This window comes from Spermophilus citellus (assembly GCF_964194105.1).
Source record: "Spermophilus citellus genome assembly, chromosome: 9".
In the NCBI taxonomy this organism is placed as follows: Eukaryota; Metazoa; Chordata; class Mammalia; order Rodentia; family Sciuridae; genus Spermophilus; species Spermophilus citellus.
In genome coordinates this window covers 136,223,945-136,243,860 of record NC_138191.1, presented here as the reverse complement: position 1 = coordinate 136,243,860, position 19,916 = coordinate 136,223,945, and the positions used below count along the sequence as shown (strand labels likewise).

General features: G+C 58.8%; 1 long non-coding RNA gene across 1 annotated transcript; it reads right to left on the bottom strand.

Annotated features, from left to right (window-relative positions):
- Positions 1-556: 556 nt before the first annotated feature.
- LOC308656032 lies at positions 557-7,942 on the bottom strand. Its single transcript, XR_014023588.1, has 3 exons — positions 6,713-7,942; positions 2,210-6,400; positions 557-1,548 (listed from the first exon to the last, which is right to left on the bottom strand). It is a non-coding gene; the product is annotated as an uncharacterized lncRNA (long non-coding RNA).
- Positions 7,943-19,916: the final 11,974 nt, after the last annotated feature.

Below are 19,916 nucleotides of genomic sequence, written 5' to 3'. Positions count from 1 at the left end.
CCCAGCGCTGTGGATTCAGGCAGGAAAGGGCCCAGAGATGAATGGGGCCATCCAGGGAGAGAGAGGACGAGCCCTGGATCCCAGGACACTGGAGACAGAGCCAGGGACTGAGACAAGCACCCGCAAATGCTTCAGATTCTGGCTTAAATACCTGGGGGGGGGGGGGCTTGGTCATGGAGTGTCTTCATGAGGCCAGATGTGGTGCCACCCAGGGGGGCCACCTGCCTCAACTGCCCCTCCCAGGAGTCTGCCCCAGGGTTGGCCCTGAGTCCTGCTCCCATGCCTCAGTCCATGGCCTCTTTGCCCCATGGGGGGGCCTGGCCCAGCCCGGGTCACCTGTCCAAGCCAGAGTTCCAGGTGAGCCTGCCAGGCCCCGTGTGCCTCTTCACACACCCGGCAGGTAGCCCTCTCTGCTGTCCTGTTGGCCCCTTGTGTGACTGAAAGCTCCGTCCCTGTCCCCCGTGCCAACCAACGCTGATTTGATAACGAGGACATGGTTTTGAGAAAAATTTAAAAAGAGGGTTTATTGCTTCAGTAGCAAAGGAGGAGAAACACAGGGGACTCCTGTCCCAGAGGCTGTGACTCTCCTGTTCAGGAGGGGCAGGGGTTAAAGGAACTTCAAGGGTTACATCCCAGGGCTGCTCTGGTAGGGGTCCCAGGGTGCCGGATGTGGGATTCACTTGTTAATCTGGGAGATATTCACTGCTCAGCAGGCATCTCCTCCTGGAGTAGGTGTGGCTCAAGGACAGTTAACTGGGCATCTCTACCAGGTCCAAGGTCAGAACTGTGTCCTGTCCTACAGCGGATTCTAGGATCCATGTTTCACCCTAAAGAGAGGACGGGGTCACTGTGGGGCAGCCGACAATGCAGCCCTGCACCTACCCTGCCTCTCCCCAGGGCTGCCTCCCTGCCACTCCAGCCTGCCGAGAAGGGGGACGAAGCGCCCCAGAAAAGTCCAGCTGACCCTCAGAGGGTCAGCTGAGAATCAGTGCTGGGACCTCAGCCAGCTCCATCCACCTACATTATCTCTGGCCCAGGAGACCAGGCTGCCCCCACCTCAGGTAGGAGCTGCTGGCGGGCACCGCGCCCACTTCTACGTAAAGTGCCCAAGCAGCACTTTGCCAACAAGTCTCCCGGACACGAATGTGGAGGCTGGCCACCTCCTGCACAAGCTTTGTCCTTGCTGCAAGACACTGTCTGGCTTGAGTGGCTTCCCTTCGGGCCAGAACCCACTCCATAAACATGGTAGTCATATCCCTGAACAGGGGCCTGGGGATTCAAAAAGGTGGGATGAGAAGAAAGAGGGACGTCCAGCGCCACGAGGCTGAGACATGTCTTGGACAAGGTTTTCTCAGCCGAGGCAGGGGCTGAGAGCCACCACGGCTGGAGGCTGGGTCTCCACTCTGGGAAAGGATACAAAGTCCCAGGCAGAGGCAGGGTCAGGACAGGATGACAGCGTCACCGGCAAGCTTGGAGCCTTGGGAGTTCTTCCTTCCAATTTGGGGGAACTGTCTTCCTCCATGAGTGGGGACGTCAGGAGATATGAACCTGTTTAACCCGGGGAGCAGCAGAGCAGAGCTGGTGGGACGAGCCCCATCCACACAGCCCCGCACAGCACCACGTCTCACGCTCCAGACCAAGCCACCCACCCAGTCCCTGTCCTGTGTCCCACCAGGAGCACACTCACCTCCCCCACACGGCTTGCAGTCACCTGGGTCAACCTATCACCTTCTCTAATTCCACTGTCACCTGGGTCAACCTGTCACCTTCTCTAATTCCACTGTCACCTGGGTCAACCTATCACCTTCTCTAATTCCACTGTCACCTGGGTCAACCGATCACCTTCTCTAATTCCACTGTCACCTGGGTCAACCGATCACCTTCTCTAACTCCACTGTCACCTGGGTCAACCTATCACCTTCTCTAACTCCACTGTCACCTGGGTCAACCGATCACCTTCTCTAATTCCACTGTCACCTGGGTCAACCTGTCACCTTCTCTAATTCCACTGTCACCTGGGTCAACCTATCACCTTCTCTAATTCCACTGTCACCTGGGTCAACCTATCATCTTCTCTAATTCCACTGTCACCTGGGTCAACCTATCACCTTCTCTAATTCCACCTTTGGACCATGAGTGGTGGGATGGTGACAATGACAATCTAAATAATGACAGCGTTCAGCCCATCAGCAAATACTAAGGGACTCACCAGCACCAGGCTCCACTCTAAGCCTGAGATGTGGCAGTGGGTGGGGCACCTTCTTCCTGTCCCCCAGAGCTGACGTTCTGCTCACAGATGCCACAGAAGAGCAGGGCCCCTTGCTAGGAGGCGAGCCTGGTGTTGCGAGGTGCTTCAGGTAGGTGTACCATTGCCAACACCCCTTAGGTGAGGGGTACCATGATCACCCCATTCTACACAGAGGTCAGGTTCACACAGCACAGACCCCAGGGGGGGACAGGCCAAGTTCCCTGATGCTTCCTTTCCGTCCCTCCAGCTGGCCACCTCTGCCCTCTGGGGTCTCTACGGTGTGTTCGTCTGGTTTCCATCCTGTAAGAAACAGCGGAGTAATCACCGCACGTGGAGGAAAGGTTGACTGGTCTCGTTCCTGGTCACTCGGCCCTGTGGTCTGCGCTGGCCCAGTATGTCCTGCCAGGAGCACACAGTGGCGGGGGCCTGTTCACCCCCAAGGACACTCCCATGATGACCTTCCAAAGACCCCACCACCTCGAGGTCCCACCTCTTCCAGATAGTGCCACAGATTGGGGACCAAGCCTTCAACACACAGGCCTAGGGGGGACATTCCACACCCAAACTGGAGCCACGGAGCCTTCCAAGGGAGAGCCTCCGGGGTGTTGGTGGCCTAGCCGCAGCCTTCACCTTGCTCTCGTTCCCGGGAGCCCCCAGGGCTGGCACTGTCCTGCTCAGCAAAGGGCTCCCCCGGCAAGGATGGGGCCTAGGCTGAAGCCGGGCTGCAGAGTGGAGAGCCGCACCTGGGCTCAGCCGAGATTCATGCTCCATAAGCATTTCACAGGCTCCCTCCAAGGAGCTTATACAGACATTTGGGTTGATAAGCCTGAAAAATCTCTAGAAAGTAGCTAATTAATGCATCCTTCACACGTAGAAGGCTTTAGTAATTGCTGTTCAAGCAACAGGGAAGTGGAGAAAACTTTCCCTGCAAATGCTGCAGGGACCCATAGAGATCCACGTGGCTGCGTCCGCTCTGTCTCCTGCAACCTATTGACATCCATTAACATTCTTCCAGCTATAAAAAAAAAAAAAACACGCATCTGATTCTAGCACTCTCCATGGGCAGGAAGCAGGGCATTGAATTACGGAGCCTGAGTAATTGCCCATAGTCATTGTGACGGAAAATGGCAGAAATCGCCATGAGTCACAGGGTCCTGGGAAGGCAACTGTTTAGTGACGATAATTCTGTAAGGATAATTTCATTAATGGAAGTGGGAGACGAAGCTTGTGCCAGCGAAGACCGTGAATGTACATATAAATATCCGCGGACATGCGTCTAGTGTTTAAAAAAACGGCCACATGTAAATGGGACTGTATGTGTCTGCCTTTTAATGAATGCCCAGGAGCTGAATGGCAAAGCACCATTCAGAAGTGATTTGTGATAATCACACGGGGGAGAAATCCTTTAAGTGAAAAGAAATGGGAACAGGGATGTTTCAAGCCGGGATGTAAAAAGCTTCTATTTGATTTGGGGCCACAAAGGATTCAAAAGACATCAAAGCATTGATGGACTGAATAGCTTTCACCAAAGGAAGACCTTCCCAGTTCTGGAATTTAGCACATGAAACAAATCCTCAGCCGGGAAGGTTATCTGGGGAGGGGGTGGCGGGCTGCCAGAGCTCCCCGCACCTGTCCTGCCCAGGCTTCCCCTGGGTGGGGTTCTGCGCACCTGGACCCAAACAGCCTTCCCTTTATGAAATGAACAGAGACGCATGTTCTGGCTGAAGGAGCTGCTCCTGGTGCCACATCTGAGACCCAGCGTTCGGCAATCTGATGGACGTTTGTTTGGGGACTAAACTCTTGTGCGCCTGGACAACGTCTTCCCCTCCCCGCGCAGCTGCGTCCCACCTTCCCCCACGCTCCGTCCTTCCTGCCCGTCAGCACAAACAGCAGAGCAAGGAGAATGACCCGTCCTTTGCAGCCTGAGACTCCAGAATTAGAAGCTGGCCAGCGGGTTGTGCATTGGCCTGGCGGCCGTCACCACAGCCAGCCGGGCTAGGTAGAGGCCGAGGTAGAGGACCCGCTCCCTCCCGATGAACGGATGGGCGCTGCTCTTGGCTTATGTCTTGAACTTGAGGCCCAGCACCACCAAATGAGCCTGGGAGTATTGTTACTGTCCAGTCCGGTGGCCTTCAGTGCGCTCACAGCACCCTGTGGACGTCAGCTACAACGCATTCCATGTTTCATCATCCCAGAGGGAAACCCTGCACCCAGCAAGCCACTGCTCCCAGCGCCCTCCTCCCCCGCGACCGCCCATCTGCTCTGTTTCTATGGCTCCGTCTATTCTGGATGATTCATATAAATGGATTCGTGCAATATGGGGTCTTTTCTGGCTGACTTCCTCCAGCAGCGTGATGTGTTTGAGGTTCATCCACACGGCAGCGAATACTCGCTCCTCATTCTCTTTACGGCTGAATAATATTCCGTGGGATGCACGGAACTCATTTTGGTTATCCACTCTTCCATGTATGGACACTTGGCTGCCTCTGCCTTTCTCGTCTGAACACGCTCCGTGGACGCGCCTGACAAGGATCTGAGCCTCTCCTTCCCCTTCTAGCTTCACACTCAGAGGGAGCTGCTGGTTGGAATATGGTAATTCTAATTTTTTGAGGGGCCTGGACAGGCTTTGGGTCCCTGCCCCCCCCCCCGCCCCCGGGTGTGCTGGCCATGTGTCTGTGTGTCCTTGTCCTTCTGGGTTCTAACTTCTGAATGTTCCTCAGGCATGGCCACAGTTGCATGCTGAATTGGGGGAGCACCTCCGTGGGCACGCTGGTCACAGGGTGTCTCACCCGCCACATGTCTGCCTGGTTCTCTCCTGGGATCTCAGGTTGGAGGAGCATCAGTGTGTGGCCCGAAGAAAGCAGAAGCAGGAGGCAGAGGGGTCCCTACTTGGAGGAGCTGAACCCCCGGGGCCCAGCCAGGTCCACCCTCACCTGCTGGGCCTAAGAGTCCTTCACTACCCTTTTAGCAGGTAAGGACTGAGGGCGGCACAGCCGAGTGGAAACCACACACCTGCCATTGTACAGTGAGGTGGTTGAGAACAGTGGTCACATTCCAGGCCCTTCTGTGTCCCAGCAGCTGCTGGAGGCGCGGAACCCTCACCAAGACTGTGGCAGAAGGGCTCCGAGCCCTGGGCACCCTGGGTCCTGGCTCCCAACACCTTATCCCTGACCTCGGGCACTTGTTCCTCAGCCCTGCCCTGTGCCATGATCCCTGGGTTAGGGGACAGAGATAAGGATGGTGGCACAGGAGGTCAAGAAAACAATTCTGTGAAATCGGCCCACGGTGCTGACTCCAAGAAGCAGTTTGCCCTCAGCTGTGCCCGGCCTGAGTGGACAGGGTGGGTCCCACTCCAGATGCAGCCCTGAGTAGTGTTGACGGGAGGGACCCTGGAGACTTTTGTGACCAGATCCTGAAACTCTGGGAGATAAGGAGGACAGCTCCTCTTCACCACAAAGTCTGTAACAGTGTGTGGTTCAGAGTCTTATTAGAACCACTCAGCGTGGGCCAAGGTGACCTAGAGTTGTCATGGCAGTGGGGACCTGAAAGTCGGACGTCATCTTGCTGTCGGTCAAAAGTGAGGAGGTGGGCCTGGGCAGGAGACTCTGGAAATTTCTCTGGGATCCCCAATAAAACTGGAGCAGGAGGAGAGCACACTGTCCCTCTCTCCCTTGGGAGCGTCCCCTTTCCCCTCTCCCATCCCTTCAATGAACTCATTCCCATTACCCTCAGTGACATGTCTGAGATCCTTCCACTCCGTCCCAGGAATCGGGGTTTGAAGAGGGGGTCTTTGCGCTGCCTCAGTTCCTCGGAAGGCTGCAGCCCTGTGACCCCTGTGGCCTTCTGCAGGGTCCTGGGTGTTCCCTGCTCTTCTCTAGGCTAAGGACACCCCGACACTCAGCTTCCACGTTTGGAGGAATCACAGGCCGGGTCTGGTGTGAAGCAAGACAGGTGGCTGTCACCTCCTCAGGTTCCTGTCCACGATGGAAGGACGGTGGCCCTCAGTCTCTCCAGCCAATGCCTTCTGCGGGGCCTGCCCTCAGCTGCCCGGGCCTGGCTCCCACAGCCCTGCTCCTCCGCTCAGCCAGGAAGGGCCTTCCTGCGCGTGCGCAGACCACCCAGGCGCTTCCCAGTGGCGAGAACAACAAACTTCTAAGGAGAAACAAATGAGAGATGATAAAAACAGATTAACATTTTGCAAATTATCCTGAGGAAAAATGTCCTATTAAGAAAAAAGTGATGTGCACACGCTGGGGTGTGGGGAGGGGCATGGCCGGGGAGAAGAATGGAATCCATCTCCCTGAAATTACACTATTGTCCCATCCCCAACTAATAGGCTCTGTTCCTCGACAATACGCAGAAAAGTCATTTATTAAGGCCATTATCCTGCAGACCGCAGTTAGTCACATCTCAAACACAACCACACTCAGGAAAGACAGTTACCGTCATTTGCAAGATAATTACCATTCCAATCTCAGCCAGCCCCCCGAGAAAAGGCTGTAGGAGGAACCAGTTTTTAGTGTCACCAGGGACGCTGCCCAGGGTCCCCAGCAACTTGGTCTGCAGTTGTCCAGGGTAGGGGGCTGGGTGGGTGGGGCCCTCTGCTCTGCTGGGCAGAGGCTGCCCCTCACACTCTTGGAGTCTCTCAGGGCAGAGATGGGATTCCATCTGTCTACACAGCTGAGGGGGTGGGGACCAGAAGGAGGAATGGACGGAGGGAGGGAGGGAGGGAGGGCGGGCCCAGGAGGAGGAGGGAGGAGAGCCCTGCAGCAGAGCCGGCCTGGTAACAGTCAGAGCCTGCGGGAGACAGGACAGCGAGGCCTGGAATAAAGTAGGACCCTCGCCAGGGCAGGTGGCAGGGACCGTGGCCTCCCCACCCGCGGGAAATTGGTGGCCTTCCTTCTGATAGCACAGTCAGGCCCTGTGCTGCGATCAGCTCCCTCTGAGGAAGGAAAAGCAGATCTCCAACCAGAGGGGGCAGAGGGGAGCGGGGAGGAGAAACGGAGAGGGACAGCAGAGTCCGGGCATCGGGCAGCCAGACCCACTGGACACAGGTTGAAGCAGACTGGGCGGCACATACCACAGGGTCACCTCCACCCACAACAGCTGGGCAAGCGGAGGAATGACCGTCAGGACTGGAGACCCCACCACGGGGTGGGCTCCTGAGGGACTTGCCGAAGGGAGTCCTCAGGCGAGTCCTGGGAGAAATAGGGACCACACTGGCGGCTGTCACTTCCTGATCAGGAGATGGTCGAAACTGCTGGAATCCCACCGGCTGGCTGTTGTTTCGATTTTCTCCAAAATAGTCGCACAAAATAAGCACCCAACCTGGCTCGCCGTCCCCTGCCAGCATCTGAGGTCATCCAAGTGAGGACAGCACAAGGACCAGTCCAGGACAGGAGGAGAGCCAACAGAGGGCACAGCCAGGAAGGCGGTGGCTTTGACCATGTGGGGACAAGGGCAGAGGAGCAGCTGGGGAGAGGCAGAAAGCCAAAGGCCAGTTCAACCAGGAGCAGGCGTCAGCGGTCAGTGGAGCCGCCCAGCAAGTGCAGGCCCGGCCCTGCCCTGCCCAGGGTCTTCTCACAGAGACTCCACGGAGGGGCCACAGTGGAGCCTCAGACAGAGTCAAGGCAGGCGGATGGCCCACCCCAACACTGCGCCCAAACCCCGCCTTGCTTCAGAGCCTGTAAATGCTATTCCACACACACACACACACACCCGTCTCTCTCTCTCTCTCTCTCTCTCTCTCTCTCTCTCTCTCTCTCTCTCTCTCTGTCTCTCTCTCTCTCTGTCTCTCTCCCCCCCCACTCTCACAGTACTGGGGATGGAACCCCCTTGTTCATGCTGGAGAGTGCTCTACCACTGAGCTACCCCCCAAGATTCTCTAGAGTTTTAGATTTGTCTCCTCCCAAACCCATGTGTCCCTTGGAGTCCATTCACAGCACCAGCTCTGTTCCTCTGTCCACACAACTCCCTGTCCCTTCTCCTTCTCACCCTCCCCTCCTCCAGCCTACTCAGAGCCCCTGCCCCCATGAAGCTTGTCCCATGTCCCCCCTCCCAGAGCATTGACCTCCACTCGGCTCTCATCACTGACTGCAGTATCTAGTGCTGTGTAACAAACATCCCCAAATGGTAACTGCTCCCGAGGAGGAGCCTTGCTCTGTCCTCCAGGCAGCTGCTTATCCTCCAGGGTCTCCCTGCTTCACAAGTCCTCTCCAACAGAGGGGCCTAGACTTCCTTACATGGCAGCTAGACTCCGAGAAAGAGCCAAGCAGGGGGTGTGTAAGACAGAGTGAGAGTTTTTATAACGCGACCCAGAAGGTTCTGCTCGGTGCTGCTCGTGTGGTGTGGCAGGGCACAAGGGCGGGTACTGGTCGGGGTCCTTGGGGCCTTCCTGGAGGCCGGCCAGCACAGTTCCTGAACTTGGCCTGGTCCCTGCAGGAGCCCAGCTCTGAAGAAGAAGCTGGGCTCCTCCTGTGGGACCTTCCAAGGGGCCCGCCATGAGGTCGGAGCTCAGATGGTGGCAGCGAGCGCAAGCTGATGTGCTGGTCGGCTCCCGTCACGGCAGCAGATCCCTGAGCTGAGGAGTTTAAAAGGCAGTCCCAGAGTCTGCAGCCCATGACAGGTGGCCCTGTGGCTGTGGGTCTGACGTGCAGAGCCAACCCAGCACTCCATGGAAGGAAGTGAAAGAGGAAGACACCTCGGCTCCCTTCAAGGGCACCCCCTAGTGACCTGGAGACCTCCCACGGGCCCTCCTACCTCCCTCAGGCTCTAAGCTGGCCTCATCCAAACCACAGCATTGGGGTGTGGGGCTGGGGCTCCAGGGGAGCTCAGCCTCCTGAGGGTCAGCGTGCTGCTGCAGCTTCCCAGGGTCCCCAACTCCTGCTGATGTCCTGGGGACTCATCCCGCTCCTTGCTCCTCCCCTTCCCCACCTCTCCCAGGCTGAAGCAGGTCTGGTGAGCAGAGGGCTGCTCATGCCCAAGGCCAGCTCCGCACGGCTTTGGCCACCGCCTGCCCAACACAGAAAGCAGGGACAAGCCAGGGACACCATCGCAGTCCTGTGGCCAGTCCCTCTCTGCAGCAGGGACACCATCACGGGGTCCTGTGGCTTGTCCCTCTCTGCAGCAGGGACAAGCCAGGGACACCATCGCGGTCCTGTGGCCTGTCCCTCTCTGCAGCTGCGAGCCTTGTCCTGGGTTGGGGACTGGCCCTGCGCCCCTCGTCCCATGCTCACACCCGGGCTGCCTGCTGCTCCCTCCCACGCCCAGCTCCTCACATGGCCTGCGCTGCTGAGAGCTTTGCAGTCTTAATAAAACCCTGAGAGGAATCAATGAGAGCCCATTATGAGACCATGCATCTCCCACCAGACAGTCACCAGCGATTTTTCATTCAGATTTTTACAATTCAAAACAAAACTCCAAGATTATTTTCTCAGTGGCAAATCCTGAATCTCCCGTCTCTCCGTCAGATCTGCGATTCCTGAAGCCACCCGGGAGGGACTTCCGGAAGTCCAACACAGGGGCCAAGACTTCCTTGACATGCATGTGCGACATGTCAGACGCGCCGTGGCCTCAACAAGCGTGTTTCCCTGTCTGTCCTCCTGCCCCCGCGAGCCCAGGAGGCTGCGGAGCGAGGCCCTCTTCTTGGGGTTGACACATTGACAGGGACATGTCCCCATCCTGGAGTTCATTGAAGCGGAACCAGGACAAGAGCATTTTGAAAGCAGAACGGCAGGCGGCTCCTCCCAGGGGACACGGGCTTTCCCACGATCCATCTGTCCTCTCCCTCGGTGGCCCTGAGGCCACTCCCCACTCAGGCCCCCAGCTAGACTTTGGCTTCCCAAGGTCAACCAGGGTCAAGGGGTAGGTAGGTCCCCGAGGGGTCTGAAGATCCAGGAAACACCTGAGAAGGGATGAGATTCTGGCTGCGTGGTCTTTCTTCAGTGACCGCAGGCTCCCAAGGAGACCCTGGGCCTGGAGGTCAGCCCAGCCGCTCTCTGGGTCCTGCTGCTGTTGGTCATTCTGGTCCCTGGAGATCACTCAGGAGGTGATCAGACAGCACACTCCCCCGTCCCTGGGGGGCTGGCCAGCTGGCCCTGCCTGCAGCTGCTTCTGAGCAGGACCTGCCCTCAGCTGCCTGGTCTCCAGAACTGACCACATCCTGGCAGCTTGCACTCATGGGAGGAGAAGGGGCAGGCACCACGGGGCACTGGGGCAGGCCAAGGGGCCACTCCCGGGAAGCAAGCAGCCCTGCTCCTTGGAGGAGCCGGTCTCCCTCCTGACCAGCAGGGCTCCTCCAGGCCAGCGGGGAGGCCCCTCCGCTCACAGGGATGGTGTCACCAACACCTCAGCACGGCCGGCGGGCTCAGGCTGTGACACTCAGATGGCGCCCAGTGCCCACCGGCGAGGAGGAGCCTGGCTGCCAAGCACTTGGTCAGCAGAACGGCCGTGTGGGTGCAGCCAAGGCAAGGCCCTCTCCGTGGGCTTCAGACCCCAAAGAACAGAAGCCACCACTGAGGACCAGATGGCACCACCTGCGACCACGGAGGACGTCTCTGGATGTACCGTAGCCATGACAGAGCCGGGCGGCAGGCTGCATCCCAGTACCGCACCGACGCTGAGAATATCACAAGGCCACAGTGTGTCGAAGCCACTGACCCGCCTGCTCCTGGCCCGGCCACACAGCTCCCTCTGGCATCCGTCCTCCATCCCGTGGGCATGGGGCTGACCAGGGGCTACTGCAGTTGTGCTGCGGCTGCCCAGCGCCTCAAGGAGGAGCTGCCCTCACATCACCATCCCAGGAAAGATCCAAATTCAAAGCTCAAAGACAGCTTCTGTCTAATAAGGGGCTCCTGCAGCTTCGTGAAGCTGAGGGCAGCCGTCCGCATGGCCCTGCCCACCCCAGCCCCCTCAGGGCACACAGAGCAGGTGGACAGGTGACAGGTCTTGGTGACAGAACCACGGAGTCCTCAGGCTCCGCAGTGCTGAGTGCTCCCAGAGGACGCAGGTGACATCTCTCCTTAGCCCCAGGAGCCTCCTTTGAAAAGAGGAGGAGACTGAGGCAAGAAGCCTTCACAGCCCCCGAGGTCCACGGACGCAGGGTCGGCAGACGTAGGCTTGGACTTCTAACAAATGGCGCCGGATCTCTCTGTGCCTGTCGCAAGCCTGGCTCGGCAGACACGCTCACCCTGAAACCCTGATTTAAATGGGCATCCTCCGTATTATCTTGTGATTCCGCATCTCGCGGGTCTGCGTCCAGGCTGAGGCCCTCCGGGGCTGTGGGGATACTGGCCTTGCCCTTGGGCTTGGGTTCCGGGGGCTCCAGGGAAGGACGTGGAGGGCCCCCAGGAGGAGAGACCCCGTGACCTTGGCTCTGGCTGCGTCCCCTCTGCTGCCCGAACCAAGGTAGAGGGTCGAGGTTCAGAGGAGGACAGGGCGAGGGGTGGGACGTGCGGTTCCTGGTGCTCGTGGCTATGATTAGACTCACCTTGAAGGAGGGGAGATGAACTTGGAGGAGACGGCTCTGGAATCGGATTTGTCACCTTTGGAATTCTGTCTGCATGCTTAGCTTTGTGGTGGGAAACCGTTAGGGTGTGTGTGTGTGTGTGTGTGTGTGCGTGTGAGAGAGAGAGAGAGAGGGAGAGAGAGGGAGAGAGAGGGGTGCCTGTCTCCAAACTCTTCCCAGAAGACTCATCTCCTGGGTGAGAGTGCTCCCTGAGGACAGCGCACTGGCTGACCTCTGGGCTCCACCGGTGTCAGCTGTCAGCTCAGTGCCATCCACCCTGGGCAGTTAGCCAGACCCCACCCCAGCAGCCCCTCCGTGACCTCTGTCTGTCTGGTCCCCGGCTGACTTTCCCAGGGGCTCGCCACACGTCTGTGTGGAACAAACAGAGCCCTTGAAGAGCTGCAGGGATAAAAAATGACTTCCCTTTGCCCGGCTCTCGGGGAACGAGATTAGCCCGATTACATTTCCCTCCCCTGTTAGAGCCGCAGCCTGCACACTGCAGGTCAGCTGAGAGGCAGGTCAAAACGTCCACTTCATCACAGGACTCCAAGAGTCATCGCAACATTCCAGAGTCCTGATTGCCTGTGACCAGGGCAATTTAGAAACAAAGGCTTAAAGAATTGACCAGCCTTTGAGAACACGCCGACCCTGAAGCAAGGTTAAGAGGCTTCAGCCAGGAGTTTGGGGCAAGTTGCCAGAAAGAGAACAACTTCTGGAACATTCCGGTGTTCCTTCAACCCAGCTCATGGGAGGATTGTGCAGTCTTGCGCTCTTTGCTACAGTTTTGCTCCATGTTAGGGAGAAGAAAGGTGAGCACAGGGTCCCGGTTCACCCCACAGAGTGCAGACCCCCAGGTAATTACGCAGGGGCTCCCAGGCTGACTGGCATGCTAACGTTCTCTCCACGCCCCGTCCAAAGCCCTTCCCAGAGGGTCCAACCACCTCCACCTCCCATGACCCTCGGACCACCACCACCTCTTTAGGAACCTCAGGCTGTAGGTCTACAGGTGCTCAGACGTCGGCTGCTAGGGACAGGGAAGGAGCCTCTCCTGTGGTCTCCTAGGACCGGCTTTGTTTTTCTCTAGATTCTAAAGGGTCCACCCCCTGCCTATCCCACACCGTGGACTAGGTGGGCTGTTTATTTGATGTCCTCTGCTCTGGGGTATAAGCTCCGGACAGGGACTCTGGCTGAGAATCGTCTCTGACGCTCTGCTCGCCCGTCTTCCCAGACACAGGTCTCCCAGGTGACTGGATGACTGGACGTCCAGCAGGACACCCCTGAATTCACTTCCGGGTGCATGCCGCCTTCCAGGATTCAGCCTGTGTTCACAGAGTACCCACTGCCGCCAGGCGCCAGCCGGCGAGAGCAGGAGACCACGCAGGATGGGCTTGGCTAAGGGCTTCACATCATGCCACTACTTTTGAGTACAGGGCAGGTCACAGGCCTCGCAGGTAGAACCCAGCCTGATCCCCCAAAGGCATAATGACACTCAAGAAGAGGGACCCCCATGGCAAACCCAAAGCCACCCTATTGCATAACAAGCCAAGCTGCTCAGCAGGGCGGCATCGAGCAGAGCCTTTCAGGAGCTTCTGGCTGGAAGGACAAGGAGGTAATAACTCAACCCAGGGCCAGGGTGCTGCCGACTGGCCCCAGCCCACCGTGTGGGTCAGTGGCCCGTCCAGAGCCAGACTCAATCCAACCAGGGCCCTAAGTTCCTCTCCCTTTCCACCAAGCGTGAACCTCACGTGGCCCCAAGCGAGCTGCATCAGGTGCTGCGCTGACGGAGTGCTCTGGAGGCCGTCACCCCATGGGATTAACTGCAGACAAGACTCCCAGAGATGGCCCTGTGGGGAGGGCGCAGGCCACGGAGGGGGAGGAGGGAGGCGGCGAGAGCCGTGTGCACAGGACGCAGCTCCTCACGGGTGCCCAGAATCCATTTCACACTCCTTGCTTTGGGAAGTCACCCATCAGCACCCTCCGTGGAGGAGCTGGAACACATGTCTGTCCAGCCGAGGACACAAATCCTCTGGTCAGAGCTCGGCCCAGGTCACCCCAGCTCTCTGGAAGCAGAGGAGGCGCCAAACAGAAGTGGCTGGAAGTGTCAGCCTCCTGCTGCAAAGAAAATTATCCTCTCCCTTCTGCCGCGTCCTGCTCGGATCACATCAAACCCTGAAAATGAGACCCGGGAGGGACCAAGGAGAGGCGGACATCTCCAGCTGGAGGCCGGCCAGCTGTCCCCACTGCGTGTCCAGGGACGGGCTTCAACTCTGTGCCTGATCCCGCCGAGTCGGTCTGCCTCGCTGGGGCCTCGGCCTGGCAGAGAGCCAGAGGCACGGCCCACCTCCCTTTCAGAAGAAACGGCCCACGCATGTGTGCCACCCAAATGATGTCCCCGCGTGGTGCAGATGCCTCAGGGTGCACCTTCCACCACCCTCCTGCCTCTCACCCTGTGGACTGTGATGTCCAGGCCCCAGGCCCTGCACCCCAGCTGTGTCCCCAGTAGGCAGAGGAGGCCCCCCGTCAGCCCATGTCCTTCCCCAGCAAGCTCCCGAAGTCCCTACCTGCACACCCCATAGGCACGATGCAGCGATCCCGTCTGGGTCTGGCCACAGGCAGCTTGCCACGCCAGGCCACAGCCTCCCCACCTCTGGGCTGCTCAGGTTCCTCAGCTCTCTGGCTAATGCCACGCCCAGGCACACAGCCTGTCTGTGAGTGCTCCCTCTAAGCTGAGTGCTCCTCCCTGTTCTCTGCATGCTCCCTCCCTGTTGGGTGCTCCTCCCTGTTCTCTGGGTGCTCCTTCTAAGCTGAGTGCTCCCTCCCTGCTCTCTGCATGCTCCCTCCCTGTTGGGTGCTCCTTCCTGTTCTCTGGGTGCTCCTTCTAAGCTGAGTGCTCCCTCCCTGCTCTCTGCATGCTCCCTCCCTGTTGGGTGCTCCTCCCTGTTCTCTGGGTGCTCCTTCTAAGCTGAGTGCTCCCTCCCTGCTCTCTGCATGCTCCCTCCCTGTTGGGTGCTCCTCCCTGCTCTCTGGGTGCTCCCACTAAGCTGAGTGCTCCTTCCCTGCTCTCTGCACACTCCCTCCATGTTGGGTGCTCCTCCCTGCTCTCTGCACGCTCCCTCCCTGCTCTCTGCACGCTCCCTCCCTGTTGGGTGCTCCTCCCTGCTCTCTGGGTGCTCCCACTAAGCTGAGTGCTCCTTCCCTGCTCTCTGCACACTCCCTCCATGTTGGGTGCTCCTCCCTGCTCTCTGCACGCTCCCTCCCTGCTCTCTGCACGCTCCCTCCCTGTTGGGTGCTCCTCCCTGCTCTCTGGGTGCTCCTGCTCAGCATTTTGCTGGCCCCGCTTCAGTGATCTCAGCATAAGGATTGTGACCGGCAGGAAGGGCCGTCTGCAGCCTCTGTAAGGCACACCCTGGTGCCCAGAAGCTCTCTGGCTGCTCAGGGGGCTTTCACGGGCACCAGCTTTGCCCTGGAAATACCCCATCTACCTCCTGATCCTTTCAATAGCAACTCCCGAACCACAGACATGTCCTGTTACAGCAGCCACACAAAGCTCATACATGCTCACTGGCTGTTCATCGCATCAAACATGCCTCCTTGGGCAGCTCACGAAATCTGCCACCTGACCTCATGGGCTGGCAGCATTCACAAGAGGAATGGGACTCTCTGGGCATCAGGGCAGAGGGATTAGTGATGGGGAAGCCACCCTGTGACCCTAAGGCCCCCTTGCTGACCCAGCTGTGAGACCAGTGGGAACGGCATTGACGATCCTCGTGAGTGGAGACCCCACCACTTGCCTAAGGCTGCCCTGTGGCTGGCTGAGGCCAATGCACTGAGCACTCGGTGGACGAGCCAGCACAGCTCACACCGTGCCCCGTACCTTGTGGGCATGGCGCATCAGGGAAATGGCGCATCAGGGAAGACACTGAATTGTTCCCCCCTCCCTCCTTTTACTTTATTGAGATGGATCGCACACAATCCACACCCTGAGGGCTGGACACTTGCATGCCCTTGTGTGCTGTCCACCTGCCACCCAGGGAGGTCTCCAAAGGACTCCTGCGAGGGAGTTGATCTCCGTCTTCAGGGCGACAGCCTCCCCAGTCGAGGGGACGCAGTTTTAAAGGTGAAATGAGGAGAACGACTTCAGATGTTTTGCAATAGCCTCTGGCTGGGCCCCGGCTCATCACATTTTATTTTTGTTAGGGTTGACTCAGGGGCAGCACTTTGACCCTAAGGACAGGGCACCTCCACAACCAAAGTGCTAAGCAGACGGCCCCTAGCGCCTCCCTTGCTCCTGTGTGTGAGGGGCTCCTCCCTAAAGCACCTCTGTCCAAGTCTCCCCACAGTAGGTCCTTAGTAAACGGCTGCTGGCCAGGTGTTTGGGTTAACGGAGGAGTGAATGAATGCACCGTGTTCACACAGCGTGAGGCTTCCCAAGTCAGAGCCCCTAACTGGGTGCGTGGGCTGCCTGGTGACAGTCCCCTGGGCTGGCGTGGAGAACATTCTCAGACAGAGAGCGGGGAACGGTCTAGAGGGAGCTCCAGCACCTGCCTCTGTCTCTGAGGGACGAGCTCCCCAACCTCCCCCTGGGTCCCCTGGGAGACTGGCCTAGACTTGCTTGGCTCAGGAGTCCCCTGCTTCTCTGCAACTGAGACAGGTCCCACTGGCTTGGTGACATCTCCGGAGCTCCAGCCCCGAGGTAGCAGAATACAAAGAGCCTCAGCAGGGTCTGCCCAGAATCCACCACTGGGCTCAGACGCGGCTCTGCCCAGCAGAAGCCCAGTGCCCACCGTGGCTCCCACCGTGGCTCCCACCGTGGCTCCCACCCTGGCTCCCACCGTGGCTCGTACCGTGGCTCGCACCGTGGAGGCTGTAGAGCCTTCTCAGGATGCTATGTCCACAGCCTTGGACACACAATGGAGGCCCAAAGACCTCCACAAGGGGGCTTCCTCCATGAGGCTCAGGGACCCACGCGATGACCACAGTGACCCCCCTTTGAAATCACACATGGCAGTGCATGCAGAGTTGTCACAGACATTCCCAAAATGGACAGACGGCTGACATGGTGCACCCTCAAAATAAGACACCAACCTCGATTCCCTGCAAACTGGGAGGTGGAAGATTGCAGGGCAAGGGGGAAGCCAGGTGCAGGGGACACTCCTGGGTCTGGCCACCTCCTGGTGGAGGGGTCCTGAGCAGCTTTCTTCAGCTTCCTATGGCTCTGCTTCCGCAGCTGAGAACCCACTAGCACACAGGCAGAGATGCCGGGAAGTCTAAATAGTGCATATGATAGTTAATGCTGGGTGCCAACTTGACTGGGCTGCAGAGGATTGCACCCAGACACTTCTTAACATGGTTCTGGGTATTTCAATAGGATATTTGGGATGAAATCAGCACCGGACCTTCTGCAGTGGGTGGGCCTCATCCAATCAGTTGAAGGCCTGAATAGAACGACTTCCCCCTGAGGAAGACAGAACCCTCCTGCCCGCCTCTGTCAGCCTTTCCTGCTTTTGAACTTGAAGTGAAACAGCAGGTCTTCCTGGTCTGCAGGTGCCAGCTTCAGCTGCAGCCGCACCTCAGCTCTCCACCTCCTGCTTGTCCACGCAGACCTTGGGAATCTTCCTTCTCCAGGTCGGTGAGCCCATTCCCTCTACTCAGTGTCTCTCTGCACGTGCACGTCCTGTTGGAACTGTTTTGGAGACCCTGACCAACGCAGAGAGCCTACCCCATGCCCGACACCTAGTCGTGCTCAGTCGATGGCCCTGAGAGATGTTGGAGCTGGATCACAATCATGCCCACGTTCTGGGCTCCACCCACCACCCCAGATTGCAACGCCTGTCCCATGGAGAATCCCAAGGCAGGCTGCCCAGCAGGACACAGCACACTGTGCCCAGTCACCGCCCAGCACGAAGGCTGCCACGATCCTTGGACAAGAAGTAAGGGAAACGTGGCTTCCAGGGGTCCACAGGCCCAGACTCCTGAGCTGAGTGCCCAGTGCTCCCCACGGGGCATCCCCGGGGGCCATGGTGCAGGGAGGTAGTCAGGGCCAGGCCAGGCAGAGAGGGACCCTCCTCTCTAGCTTTAAAATCAGACTCCTCCATCTCTGGACTCCTCCTCTGGGTTCCACAGAAGAGAGAACAGCGTGCGGCCCCCCTGCCGGCCTGTCCAGCCGTCCACAGGGCCAGAGGAGGTATTTCTCCCACTTCCTTCCACCGGGAGGAAAACGTCGGTGCAAGAGGACAGCTGGGCACCCAACACCACAGATGGCACCCCAGGAGGCTGCCAGCCTCCTCAGGTCCACTGGAAGCTCTGGGGCGTCCTGCAAGACCACCTGCCCCGCGCCTGCGGAGCCCGCACCCCTCAGAAGCTGCCAGCCCAGGGCCAGCTCTGGCCGGTCCAGAGGGTTTGCTTGGCTCACCGCGGCCAGACGCTGTTGTGGGTGGCCCAGGTCCGCCCAACCTGCCTTGATTCTTCTGAGACCAGTAGGTCCCGGGACACGTCCATCTTACGCTGGTGTCTTCCATGTAGAGAAGCTTGCTCTGCCGCTCCTCTGTCGGAGCCTGCCCTTCAGCTCTGATTCCAACCCTGCAGAGGGCCAGCAGGGCCACCCGAGGGCTTGGGGTGGACCCTTGGCCCCGGGGCCTCCATGGCTCACCTCTGCTGCTGTGGGCCGTGTCTCCCCTCACCCTCCACCTCCCTGAGGACAGACAGCCGGAGCCAAGGACACAAATCAGGGGATTGACACTGAGATTCAGGAAGCCGGGGTCCTCCGCGCACACGCTCCCTGGTTGCATGGCCCAATGGCGTCCCTCAGAGGTTCCTTCGGCTCTGCCCACCCACAGGCCCGGGGAACTGGCCAGGCCCGTGTGCCTGGTTGGTTTCCCTGTCCCCTTGAAGCAGCCCTTAGATTTCTCTCTCTCTCTGCTGACCGTGTCCAGCTGACCCTTGAGAGGACAGAGGTGCTGACGGGCCTTGCCGGTCCCACTGCAGGCCCCTCTGCAGTGGAGCCTTGCCTGCTTCAGGGTGGTCAGGGGCGGGTTTCGGACGGCTTCTAGGCCCTTCCAGCCTGACATCCGAAAGCACTCGGAGACGACCCCTCGGGTCAGAAGCCCCGGTCAGGATTGGAGGCCCAGAGCTCCACGGGGCTCAGGGAGGCAGCACCCGGTTTGCACAGCTGCTCCGGCTGATTCGGGACTCTGGAGGCCCTCTTGTCCAGTGACTAGTGGACGGCGGGAGCCAGGAGAAGCATCCTTGGCTCCCTCTTCATCTCCAAGAGGAAGGAGAAGGCCTGAGCCCAGGGATCTTGGCCAAGGGCAGAAAAAATCGAGACGCCTCCCGCATTTCTCTTCCTTCCTACTCCCTGAGAACCACCCACTGGCTGAGGGTCTCAGTGCCCATCGCAGGCCGCTCTGAACAGGAAATGATTAGTTACATAATGTAATATTAAGGCCATAAATCTCCCCAGTAGCAGCAGCCATAAACCCTGGTTTTTATTATCCAGTTACTGCATAGACCCTGACGGTTCCCTCATCACGGCACAATTATCCCACAATTACTGCTGTATTGTTCAGTAAACAGCGTGCCAGGAGCAGCAATTCTGGGGCTCATAAATATATAAACAAACACCGGAGCAAGGCCCCGCAGCTACGGGAAGGAGACAGGACGGGGTGCAGGTGGTCGCAGCCGCAGCGCTGGGCTCTGTGACACTCGGCCGTCTGCCATGCAGATGGGTCCCTGGCGGCTGCCCCTCATCCCAGCAGGGCGCGGAAGCTGTGGGCGGCAGAAGGACAGGGTGTTGGACACAGGCCGGCCTGGGTTGAGCTGCAGGCCAGAGTGTGGGGGCTCGCCTTGGGCACGGCGGCTGCCGGGCGGGCACAGCACCCGTGCTGGTTGTCCCACTATAGGGACCGCTGGTGGCCCTTTCAGGAGCCAGGGGACGTGGGTGTCACACAGGGAACCCAAACTCTCCTCGCTCTCTGTTCTTTTTTAAAACAAAAATATCCACTGTGTCTCTATTTCTCACTCCCCGACATGGGAACCCTCCCCAGGGCCCGTCAGGAGGAGGGTAGAGAGGGCACCGTTACGCCAGGGAGGACCTGGGTGGCATGAGGACAGAGCTCACGGCACAGGTGGAGCTCGACGTGGTGGGGGACAGCAGCCAGGGCCAGA